At 50.4% G+C, this 9,484-nt stretch overlaps 1 long non-coding RNA gene across 1 annotated transcript; it reads right to left on the bottom strand.

Moving 5' to 3' along the window:
- Nucleotides 1-472: 472 nt before the first annotated feature.
- On the bottom strand, nucleotides 473-8,456 carry LOC117314263 (uncharacterized). The gene is made up of 2 exons (XR_004528983.2): nucleotides 7,718-8,456; nucleotides 473-2,306 (listed from the first exon to the last, which is right to left on the bottom strand). It is a non-coding gene; the product is annotated as an uncharacterized lncRNA (long non-coding RNA).
- Between the last annotated feature and the right edge of the window lie 1,028 nt (nucleotides 8,457-9,484).

Raw genomic sequence — 9,484 nt, 5'->3', positions numbered from 1 at the left:
TCAAAGAGACTTTAAAGCAAGAAAAATATACAAGCATTGTAGGGATAAAGAGAATCATTGCTCAAAGATATTATACCAGGAAGATATAGTAATAACTGAACCTGCATGCATTTAGCCTGCAATATAGTCTTGAAATACTTGAAGCAAAAACGGACAGAATTACAAGGAGAAATGAACACATCCACAATTAGAGTGGGAGATTTCCATTTAGCTTTTGCAGAAACTCAAGTCTTAAGAAGTAAAAGAGTTGAATAAGAACATAAACCGTGAATTGTTACAATAGAACTTATTATCGTCTGGATCCGAAGGCCACGTGTAAAACCTTGCACCCCGAAACTGGAGAACACACATTCTTTTCAAGAACACTTGCAGAATATTCACAAAAGTAGGCCATAAACCGAGTCTCAAAAAAAGACCAAAAACATTTTTTTTACATATTCTGTGACCACAAGGAAGTAAAACAAAAATTCGATTTCAAAAATACAAACAAAATTTTTATTTGGCAAACTTCAAATGCTCTCAGAAATCATTTATAGGCCAAAGAAAAATAATTACAGCTATGAAAAGTATAACTAAATAATAAAAACAGTACGCCTCAAAATTTGTGGGTGCAGTGAAAACACTCTATCGGAAAATGTATAGTTTAAAATATATTGATAATAAAAAAAGACTGAATGTTAATCAGTTACATATTCAATTTAACAAATCAAGAGAATATTCAAAGAAAGTAGAAACATAAAAATAAAAGCAAAATTAAGAAATCCAGAGACAGACAATAATGGACAAACTCAAAAGCTGGTTTCTGAGAAGATTACTGAACTTGACACACTTAAAGAAAAGAAAATAGCAAGATTCATTTAGGAAGAAAAAAGAAAAAAAGAGGTGGCAGAAACAGCCTAATGGCAACTAGAGGCGGTGTAGATACGACAAAAGCCTGAAAGAATAGCACGTCCTTAGGGGAGACAGCTCTCCCTCCCCTCTCCAGCTGGCTACGCAGTGCCCATGTCTTATTTATCTTTGTATCTTCAAAGGCTGGCAGCCTGGCACAAAATAGATATTCAGTGAGTTTGTTACATAAAATCAAATCCTCTTCTTGAGCAGGCAGTCCGTGGCCCCAATATTGGAGCAAACAGAGTCCATGGACAGCTATCCGAGGTCACTATTTGTTCTTGCTGTTAAATAAAGCACCAAAGTTTAGAAACCCCATACTTAAAAAATAATAATAATCAGAGTAAATTAAAGTTACCTTATAATAATATTCTTCTTCCTTACTTGCATGAGACGGGTCTGAATAAGAGTGAAAAGGGTAGAGTTATACCTGGGGTGGGGATGCGGGGGGTTCGTATTCATCACCCAGGGCACCTGGAGGAGATTTTGTCCCACACGTGACCACCGACTAACAAGGCTGTCGAGGGGGGAAGCAGGTTGGAAACCCCTGGTTCATCATGACATCTGTGTCAAAGCTTCTATGTGGTGAAGAAGCCTGGACCTGCCAGGTTTTCACATCAGTCTATGAAATCAAAGGAGGTGGTCTCAGCTTTCACAAACACCCATGCGGGTCAGGAGTAAGATCAAGAATACCACAAGGTTGGAATGTTTCTGGCTGAAAATGGAACACTGCAAGGCTGACAGATGCAGGACACCGAAGTCTAGGATTTCAGAGGTAGTAGAGAGGCCTCCTGACCCCTTCCAAAGACACCCTTTCCAGGCACTGAGGCCTGAACTGTTCCCTTGTGGTTCTAACCGCATCCTGGCTTTGTCCTCTAAGGAGAGGTCACCCTAAGTGTTATCAGCCATTGCTAACCCTGAATTCGAGAATCAGGTGCTTTCCCAACGTGAGGATTTGATGGGGTGGGTTGGGTGGAGTGAGCTGAAGGCATGAGGACATGAGGGCACTGGCTGCCTGAGGGAGAAACAGGGAGTTAAAACCGCATAGTGCAGAGTTCTGCCTGGGCCAGCCCTGAGCACATAGCGAGCTAAAGGGAGAGTTCACGAGAGGGGGCGCGGGGAGGACGGGTAGAAGGGTGGAGGGGAGGAGGAATGTGTTCCGGATGCCCCAGCACAGCTGGAAGCCATGTGGCCTCTCTGGGTCACGGGCCAGGAGAACAAGCAGACCGGCAATCGGGGGAAAGAGGGAGACACACAGAACATCTGGCTCTGCAAATAACAGCTTCCAGGGAAGAGGCTTCACGTGAGCGCGCTGTGGAACCGATGCGAGGATGCAGGGATGCTGGCTGCTATCACTCCATCGGTCCACCCGCCATGACAGCAGCACTCGGGAGTCTTTGAAGGTGAAGCTCTGCCACCTCAAAACAATAATAACAAACATTTGTAAGACACTCTATCAAAAATATGTTCTCTCCTATGAGCCTCACGACAGACTCTGGGAGTATGTATTTAAGACTGTTTTTACTTTGCAAAAGAGGAAACTGAGGCTCAGCAAAGATAAGAAACGGGGGACAGACCTGGGACTTCTCACGTCAGACCCAAGAGGTTTAGTGCCTTTGCTTCTCAAAGTGTGGTCCTTGAACCAACAGCATAGGCCTACCCCGGGAGCTTATTAGAAATAAGAAATTTCAAACCCAGACTTAGTGAATCAGAATCAGCATTTTAACAAGATCCTTACGTGATTCACATTTTAATACTCACGTTAACATTTGAGGCCTACTATGTCCACCATATCAGACCATTCTCACAAACACCTGATGACCCACATGAGTTAGATGTTCTTGGGGAGTCTTGGTATTGTAGAGCTGGAAGGGACTTCTCAAAAGCACCTACACCTACTCCATCATGGTACAGATGGTGACACTGACAAGTTTTCAAAACAAGTCCCTAGCAAAACTAAGGTGAAAATGCAAATCTCTCTTTTGACTCAAAAGGCTTCCGTTATACCTGTCCTCTTCCTATTTCTTTAAGAACTTTCCTATTTGGTGCTTTGATTTGGGGTTCTGTTACAAAAGCAGGCTTTCTTTGCCAATTATGTGCAATTTAGGCTAACAGTAAATGTCATTTCATTTTCTGACACACATTAATAGAGAATGAAAACAATAACAAGAACAGAAGCAATCAATCATGGCCTTTTCTTTGTTTAGCGTGTCCTACTTTTTCAGTGTTTTATACCCATGGTTCAGTCACATGCTAGGCAGCTGTAGAAATCCAGCCCTCTACGAAAGATTGGTTCTGGACCAATCTGGGACAATCATCGAGTTGGCTGCAAATATAAATTAGATGTAGTAACGTGGAGAGATCTACTTAATAATCGTGTGTGGAGAGATATCTATGTATCTATAAGGATACAGGCCACGCTAAAATTGTGTCTGTCCAGCACAAGTGCAGGGCTTTGGCAATTTTCTGGTTAATTTGCTAAGTCAAGAAGGCCAAACCAGATCATTCAGGCCAGTAGTAGCTTTTTGAACCTAAATATTCTGGTTTGGCTGTCTTCATTTATAAAGTTAACCTGGTACTTGCCAAATCACTGCCTCATTCACGCTCTATCAAGGGGAAAGAAACTCTTATGTGAGTGTGAACACACACGTTTTAATATGTGCGTTTCCATGGGACTCAACTTGGGTCATTTGTTCTTTGAGATGAGATATCAACTCAAACCTTCATCCCACAGATGGTGGGAAGTCCAGGGTCCCTCCCAATATCTCTAGGAATGTTTGGGATGGGAAGGGGGCTGGCCCAATGTCCCCCCACCCCACCCTGGCCACCCCAGTCACTTCTGGCTCTAAGTTCATGCTTCTGTGGGATTTTCTCTTTTATATCTTGCCTCCTATGGACATTTCCACTCTCCACCTGCATGGATTCAAGCGTCTAATTCAGTCCGTTTTCCTTGATTTCTCCCAAATATCACTCACCAAAGTCAGTGGATGCAGCCAACTTTCCCTGTGGATGTGGAAGGAACAGAGGGGCTGTTCTCTGCCACATAACAGAATATCTCCTAATGTTGACTACTAGAACTTTGTCCTTAAAAGTCTTCCAGCTGTTCCTTTTCCCCACATTCCTGTCATGGGGAATTGTCTTCTACTTGGGCTCGAGCTTCCTACCATGTTGTGGCTCCTTCCTCATCCGAGTGCCTTCTAAGCTAAACAGCCCTCACCCACAAATTCCTGTTGATTCTCTCTTTGTCTCAGTCCAAGCCTATCCCATTCGAGGAGGACTGCCGTCCAGGACTCAAATGGCCCATCATGATGTTTGTTCAACAAAGGGCCCAAGGATGAATTCTCCCACAGGTGTCAGTGACAGTGGGCCCCTTCCTGACACACCAACGTCTCCTGTTATAGGATAGATAGATGGATGGCAACCATGTGCTAGCGTATGTGTGTGAATGTACGTGCAAGCATGGCTGAGAGAATGTGTATGCGTAAGTGTGCGTATGTGTGACTATGTGTGTGTTTGCACGTGTGGGAAGCAGCCCTAGGAATCAGACCACATGTAAATAGGAAAATGTGTAAAGTGTGTCTCTGGACTCATTCATTAGGTGTTGGACCCGATGCTGGAAAATCCTACGTGTCAGTCCCGTGAGGACACAAGGAGGGGATTCCCCACACCCAAGCTACATCTCCTTGAAAATTATTAATTAACTGGGAAGCAACACAGAGACACAAAGGAAAATAGATAGAGCCATGGGGAATTGGAAAGACAGAAAAAGAATTAGCTGAAACAAGGTCATCTTAGTTCTCAGAGACCTGGACTCCATGTAACTTGCCACAAATGCCAGTGGGAGGGACAAAAATGGGAAGGAGTTTCTACTCCTTAGGCATGGAAGACCCTGGGAAGGGTGAACAAGATAGGCTGTGCAGCCTTTCCTTCCCATGTATCTCTGATGTCACAGGAGCCTGGCCTTCCTGGAGGGAAGAGGAGGGCAAGGATGCCCTCTTGGAGCCCAACCTGATCTGAAAGGCTATGAGATCTGGGGTTTCCAAGCAAAGGGATGTGAGCTTGCCTGCAGCCCCAGAGTTGGAAGGATCGGAGACCCTTGGGATGGGAGGGGGTCAGGGTGGCACAAGCATTTCGCCAGCCCCTTCTCCACTCTGCTTGTATTCCCCAGGCCTTGGAAGCCTCTGGGGGATTGAGGTCACTACACAATATGTTTAATGTCACTGGGAGAGGCTGGTGAGACCAGGACACCCCTGAACACGTGCTGACGCCCTGTTCCATCCTGCGTCTAGGCAGATCCCCTGGGCCTGGGTGTAAAGAGGCCGCTGGAAGTTTGTGCTCTGTTCCTTCTTGCAGGGAGCATTGTCCCGGAGAGACTTCCCCTCCCCTCCCCTCCTCCAGCCCCACAGACTGACCTGGCTCTGACAGCTGAGACCTGGGAGGGCTAGTGTGGACAGGACAGTGCAGAAAGCCTTTCTGAGGACATGACACTCAGGCCAACCTGAAGGATGAGGATGGGGCCAGCTGCTGGGGGAGTGGGGAGCAGGTGGCGGGGGAGTGGAAGTTCTCGGTCCTGAGGCAGGAAAAGAACTTTGACCATTAGGAACTGAAAGAGCCGAGTGCCCGGCCAGTAAGGAGGGCAGAAGATGAAGCTAGGGATATGGGAAAAGTCCAGAATCACTCAGGGCCTGCCTGAGAGGCCGCAGTAACGTTCTGAACACACGTACACACACACAAACACGGGCAGGCTGAAAGGAAAGGCTGTGGGGAAAGTCTGCTATGGTCTGAATGATGATTCTTATGCTTCACGGAGGTTGAAATGGAGGAACCTCAAGCTGGGAGCAGGGAGACCAGTCATGAGGCCACCATAGATTCCAGGTAAGGAGAGGAGGGTAATTTAGAAAAAGCTGGGGAGGTTGTGACAATTGAGAGAAGTGGTGGGATTAGAGGTACGCTTTAGAGGCAGAGTTTGCTGGACCTGATGATGTAATGGGTGTGGAATGTGAGGAGGAATTAAGGACCACAGTCCTTAGCAACTAGGAAGGTGGAGGTGATATAGGCAAGCCTGGTGGGGTAGGTAGCAGTGAGAATCAAGAGTTCTTGTCGGGACAGGCGAATTTCAAAACGTCCGGAGACCTCAAGTAGAAATGCCATGTGGCACCTACCTCTGAAAATCAGACCTCAAAGAGAAGAAAGGGGCCAGTTAGAAATGTGGACTTGCCACCATGTGTGTGGTGTCTACAGCCGTGGAGGCATGGAGAGAAGAGCCCAAGACCAAGTCCAAGGGCACTGGCACTAGAATCTCTTTGAAGCCACCAGCGAGGCAGGAAGAAAACCAGGACAGCACCATGTGGGGAAGCCTGGAGAAGGGAGGGCTTCAGGGTGAGTTAAAGCCGCTGAGAGAGGGGACACCTGAGGCAAGAGTTTGGTGAATTTAATATGAATGGTGGTGGGGCAGAAGCCAGGCTGGGGTGGAGTGAAGCGGGGACGGCCGGGGAGGAAGTAGAAGCAGCGAGTGTCATGCAACCCCCCCCCTTGCCCCTGGTGTGGGTGTGGTAGAGGGATTTTTAGAAGACCCATCCCTGTACGGATGGAAACATTCCAGGAGGAAGCCGGAGAGAGAAGGTGTGAAGGGGAAGGGGGTTGGTCCTCCCTCAGATGCCCCTTCCTCTTCCATTGGAGATGAGGAATCCCCTGCCCTTGGACCCCTCCCGGGGCTGGATGCAGAGGAAATGCCAGGGCCTGGGTGAAGGAAGCCAGGAGGGGAGGGCCTGCCTTGCTCTGGAAATAGAAAACCGATGCTGGTAACTGAGTAACTCCTGGAGATGGGGCAAAGGCCCTGGCAGAGTCTGAAGGAACAAAAATAATCTGTGCCGCTTGGGCGGTGAGGCAGATCGGATGTGGGGGGCGGAGAGGCCTGGTCTGCGGTCCCTCGGCCCCTGGCACCCCTCCCCGGCCTGCAGGGGCGAGCGCCGCTCTTCTTTCTTGCTCTGGCCCGGCCAGGAGCGATGGTTCCCGCAGGCAGAGCATCCTCAGGTGACGCCCACGCACCAGTGCCGAGGCCGGCGGGCTCGGTCCCCTCTTGCCCCACGCACAGCACCGCCTGCTCTGGCCCCCAGATGAGGACACCACCCGGACAGACAGACAAGCAGGGCAGAGCCCCACCGAGCCTCAGCCAGGCAGATGTGGCCTGAGCAGCCCCAACTGCCTGTGGTCAGGGAGGGGTGGAGTCCCACCCCACTTCAGGAAGCGCTTCGAGCCTCCCTCAGCCTCCCTCAGATCTCCCCCCACCCCTACCACACAGCACATCATAGGCTCCTCAGAGGGGATGCCGATCTAACAGCATCTATGAATTGATGGAGTGGTGGGCTGGTTTGGGGTCCTTCTCCCTTTTTGTTTCAGCACCGCTGTCCTCTCTCACTTTGGGGCAAAGGCGCCCCAGTCTCTCTCTGCTTCACCTCCTGCTTCCCAGGCTCACCTCTAAGATCACAGGAAGCAAGAGACACATCTTCTCATCCAGCAGATGGTGCCGGAAGATGCGGGTGAGGCCATGGGGTTGAGGCTCTGCCCTGGGTCCAGCCCCACGCCTGCCCCTCCTCCCCATGGCATGCCATCGCCGAGGAAAGCAGGACTTTGAGGGAAGGAAGGTACCAGGCTCCAGAGTTGGGGGGGGGGGTTGGGCCCCTCTCTCCCGAGGAGGAAAGGAAGGTGAGAATCACTGACCTGAGAAGTTTCCATGAACTCTGGCCATGTGGGAAAAGCGGGGGGAGAGGCCCAAAGGAGCTGGGCAAGGCGCAGGGGAGGGAAGTAACTCCCCTAGTGGTTTCCTTACCGTAAATTCCTCACTGGATCCCGCGGTATAAACAGACACGCTGGGCCTGCCCGAGGAATGAGCACGGCTGGGGACCACGTACCACCAGGACATTAGAGAAGTAGAGGTGTTGGCAGCAAGGGATCCAGTACTTGGACCCCTGGGGGACCGGCCCTGGGAGAGGGGAGACAGTTTGCCCAGGAAGATACCCAGAGGCCGTGCCCATTCTCACTCCTCCTGCCTCCTGGCACAGAAGTGCCCTCTGTTTATAGGCAAACTATGAGTGTGGGTAAGAGCGAAGGGGCCGTGCCTGGTCCTTGGACGCACCAGGCTCTGAACCCACAGCTGCTGACTCAGCCACTTCCCGCTCCCCTCCCAACACCTCCCTCCCAAGCTGATGGGAACAAAGAGGCTGCAAGTTTCCAGTTGTAAAAGTCCGGAGGAGCGATCAAGAACGAAGATCAAGGCTTCGGATTTTCCATGACACTTGTGCAGGGGCGGGGGCACCGAGCCTGCCTGGCGCAGCGCCCATCACCCGTGCCCTGTGGGAAGCAGGAAGCTGCCATCCGGGCCTGGGGCAGTGCCAGCCTCCACATCAGCATGGCGCCCTCTCCTGGGGCTGCCTCGGCAGGAGGCGAGCTCACTGCCCTTGCAGTGTCCGTGCAGTGTCCTGAACTCTGGGGTCCCCCGAGCCCAGCTCTCTGAGATCAGACGGTCTTGGAGGCCAAGAGCTCACCCAGCAGCCCCCCAAACCTGCAGCACTGGGCAGAGAGAGAAGGGGGAGGGGACAAAGGACAGAGGACAGGAGGCGTGGGCTTCAGGCGGGGGAGGGCGTTGAGGGGAATCCGTCTGCAGGAAGTCAAAGGGCAGCTGGGCCTGGCCTCCCCCCACAGTGAGGCCAGTCTCGGTGTCCTCCACCCCCCGTCGTACCCGACTATCTCAGCTTCTGGGGGATCTGCGACACGGAGGGGTCCACCCAGTTAAAACACATGATGGTACATCTATTGAATGGAGTACCCTTCAACTTTTTTAAAAAGTCAGGTACATCCATGCATCCTGACGGGAAGGATGACCAAAGTATAGTAAGTGGAAAAACGATAAGAAGATTCTGATACAATTTTCTTAAAAATACTTAAACCTCAAACCACTGCATTTGGATATGCGTATCTAGATAACTACATATTTTAATGTGCTTAGAAAGAAGGATGTGCTAACGTATGCCTGGGGTCATTTGGATTAGAATTAGAGTAAAAGGAGAGACTTTTGTATTAGAAGTTTTTATACTACGCATGTATAATTTTGAAATGCAAAGGAAAATGATGAGGGTGGGGGAGATGATTCAGAGCAGCCCAAGTGTGTAGACAGAGCTGGGCACACACACAGACATGCCAGGTGCACGCACGCACACACACACCCCACACACACGCACATACACACGTGCTCACACCAAGCACATCTGGCCCACCAAGGAGGGCACACCTGGTCAATCTGGCAGAAACGTGGGCGCACACCTGGCTCAGGCACAACCCCACAGTGCAGGGTTCCCCTGGCATGTGCCTGGCAGGGCCCGAAGCTCCCTCTGGGCATCGATCCCATCCCAGATCAGGCCCCAGCTACTCTTGCTTCCCCAACCTCCAAATGCTCTCCCCTGGGCCTCCGTCATTTCCTGCCAGGTACTCACACAGCAGGACCCTGGGCAGTCAGGAGAGTCAACAAATGCGGGAGGGGAGTCTGTGGCCTGGCCGTGAATGTGGCCTCCCCCTTCTCTGGGGCACTGGGGCACTGGGG

The sequence above is a fragment of the Tursiops truncatus genome, chromosome 11 (genome assembly GCF_011762595.2).
Source record: "Tursiops truncatus isolate mTurTru1 chromosome 11, mTurTru1.mat.Y, whole genome shotgun sequence".
NCBI classification, from domain to species: domain Eukaryota; kingdom Metazoa; phylum Chordata; class Mammalia; order Artiodactyla; family Delphinidae; genus Tursiops; species Tursiops truncatus.
This window is presented reverse-complemented; position numbering and strand designations above follow the sequence as displayed.